The sequence below is a fragment of the Monopterus albus genome, unplaced genomic scaffold (genome assembly GCF_001952655.1).
Source record: "Monopterus albus unplaced genomic scaffold, M_albus_1.0 scaffold31.1, whole genome shotgun sequence".
Classification (NCBI taxonomy): Eukaryota; Metazoa; Chordata; class Actinopteri; order Synbranchiformes; family Synbranchidae; genus Monopterus; species Monopterus albus.
The window spans coordinates 2,925,118-2,928,121 of record NW_018127911.1 but is presented as its reverse complement, the minus strand read 5'-3'; the positions used below and the strand labels follow the sequence as shown (position 1 = coordinate 2,928,121).

At 41.7% G+C, this 3,004-nt stretch overlaps 1 long non-coding RNA gene across 1 annotated transcript; it reads right to left on the bottom strand.

Moving 5' to 3' along the window:
- Nucleotides 1–2,111: 2,111 nt before the first annotated feature.
- LOC109958305 (uncharacterized) lies at nucleotides 2,112–2,772 on the bottom strand. The gene is made up of 2 exons (XR_002274657.1): nucleotides 2,499–2,772; nucleotides 2,112–2,399 (listed from the first exon to the last, which is right to left on the bottom strand). It is a non-coding gene; the product is annotated as an uncharacterized LOC109958305 (long non-coding RNA).
- Between the last annotated feature and the right edge of the window lie 232 nt (nucleotides 2,773–3,004).

The window sequence follows — 3,004 nt, the reverse complement described above, 5'->3', positions numbered from 1 at the left end:
TTTTCTTGTATAAAGAGGTGCCTAGTTAACAAAGGGAGAAGAAAAGCCATTAAAATGGATGGCTTTCTAATCAACAGGAAGCTACTAAGGCACAGAAGCACAAGTTGTTCCTGGAAACCCTCTTAATCATCCAACAAACACAATTATCACCCTCTTTTCCCTGTGAGCCATTCTCAGTCCATGTTGTTTGACTTCTGAAATAAGATTTTTACCAACTTTCTTGAATTCGTTTAAAGTAGTACAAAAAGCTTTCAAAGTCTGGAACAACTTAGTTTGATCAGCAATAAGATTGTATCATATGTTTTTTTTTTTTTGCTTTTGTCTGTCTGCAGTGCAGTTCTTGTATGGTTGTTTTGTATTTGCCATTTTGGTGTTATGAAGGAAGAAAATTATGACAGTGAAACTTGTGTTATCTCAGCAGGACATCGTGCAGCAAGCTCCCTCTCTGTCATTGTTTTTTTTTCCCCCAGAGCAATATGCTCAGTAGATTCCACTTAGTTCATCTTCATTTAGAAATCGGGATGCTCACTGAAGACCTGTCTCTGAGCAACAGTGAGGGTGGTGTTTTATTATTTTTAATTCTTACGTGTTTATGAGAGATCATACATCAATGTCAAGCCAGAAATCTGCAGCAGCATGTAACTGGAGGCTAATGAATGTTTTCCATTTCTGGACTTACTGTACAGTGTGTGTGTGTGTGTGTGTGTGGGGGGGGGTATTACGAGGATGCACAACAAACTAAAAAGCCTTATGTATTCAACACTTTTAAGATTATATGACGCTGTAGAAGCCCTTTTTCAATTTAGGGTGATATTACATAAGGCATGGAAGCTGTGTGTATGTAGTGCCAAACATCTAATGAGCCCCTGTCATGGGCTGCGAGCTCATGGACACGTGTGACAGTGTCGACATTTTGTGAAGCTATTCAACAAAGTCCAACCCGCTAGCTGTTGAGGACCAAGACAAGACTTGATTAGCGATACCTCTGCAGGGTTGCTGCTCTGTGCAGCTGTACAGTACTGACAGGAATGTATCAGCCAGATTCAAGGAGCTGAGGAAAAACAAGAAACGTAAGAGAGGAACAGGCCTAACAAGCGAACTGCCTCAGCCACACTAGAGTGTAGACAACAGTCCTGCAGCTACCTTGACAGCTATATTAGTTCTAATGACAGGCTGTGTTACTCTGTGGTACAGATGCACCTGGGCTGCAGGATAGAACAAATGCTGGGCCAGCAGGAAAGCATTTTGATTCAGGGTACACAATGAAGCCCTTTCATTACATGGGTAAAAAAAAATCATCTAATAAAACGAATAAAAAAATAAATAATACAACTTGGCTCAGACAAATAATCAGCAGTCCAATTAGTAGCTGCCCTGGATCTTGCTGCTGCAGGGAAACAAATTTAGCCCAAATAAGCAAATAAGTTCTTAAAATTGCACTACCTTATTTTTGGGCTACTTGGAAATAAGTTGTGACTGCAACATTAGTCAGAGTCCTACCAATATGTAGCTTACATTTTAATCAAATTTCCAAACAAATTAGCAGAAAATACGAAATTGTGATAAACAGCCGATGTCACTAATTCTCCAGCTAGGTTCCATTAAATTATTGCAGAAGAGGACACAAAAGAACACATTTAAAAGAAGGCTGGAGCACTAACCTCAAATGGTGGAAAACATGGAACTATGGCTTTGGTATATTGTCATTTTTTATAATTTCTTGCATCTCAACTGTAGTTTGTGCAAATTGTGTTTCTAAAACAAGTAGGCGGAAACGCACTTGGCACAGCATTGTCTCTGGATGGTCATCAAAATAAAAAGACATTTAAAGCCCCCTAACAGCTACTCATTTGATCTTGTGGGAAGATCATTTTAGCAGTTACAGTTTCTAAGGTCACAGATGTTTAAACTCAACTCTCACAAAATTCTGCCATTCCCAATTCCCCTATCAAATGTGTTGCGTCGTAAAGGTTGATACTAGTATAAACTAACATTTGGCATCTAGATGTCACTTGTAATTAAACTATAAATGTCACCAACTGAGGAAATTGTTAATATCAGTCTTAAATTGCAGAGATACTAGACACAAATTACAGGACTCAGGAACCAGGTAGATTTAAAGTATTTTATTGTACAAGAGGGTCAAGAGTGCCAAATGGAAGAGATGTAGCAGGCAACTGTCTGTAGGGGAGGCAGCAGCTGGAGGAGTGGAGTAGCTGTGAAGACTTGGCAAACAGTGGAGTGGATAGCAGGCTTCTCACAGAGGTGGGTAGTGCTGGTGGAGCCGCAACATTCGAGATATAGGTTCCTGGACTCTGGTCTGGCAGGATGGTGGCCGGCCATTAACCACAGGTAGATGAAGAGTCAGGCAAAGGATAACCAGGTGACCACTCGATCATCTAGGGTGGAGGAAGAGTAGCAGCAGGAACTGGAGTAGAAATCACTTGGCACAGGCAAGTCAGAAGGAAGGGTGTCTTAGAGCAGGAAGCAGAACTCACTGAGACTGGACAGGTATAGCTTGGCTTGGGCAACTGGAGTGAGCTGAGAACTGGAGAAAAGCCACAGAAGAAATCTAAAACTAGCAAGCATCTTCAAGCAGGGGAGGCAGAGCAGGGCAGCCCAGGCAGAACAATTTGTACATGCAGATCTGGAACACAGGAGAAATCAGGTTGGGCAAGGCAAACACCAAAGTGCCGCAGGAGAGGTTTGCCCAAACATGTGGACCACAAAAGCAGCAGAAGAGACTGCCAAAAGATAGGAAGCAGCTTTGTGGCTAAATACTGTGAGGCTTGATTGTAGAGTGACCGCAGCTGTGCCAGTCAGCGTGCCAATCAACCACTCAGCTGAGGACAATGAAGCTTGCCACACCCGAAAACAACCACAGGAAGAGATGGAGAGAGATAGAGACCTGCATGTGTCCTGACAATTATCTTAAGCTTACTTTGGATAGATATTTAAAACAAAGGCTTTACTCAATTTCATGAAACATTTTTGTACCATTGCT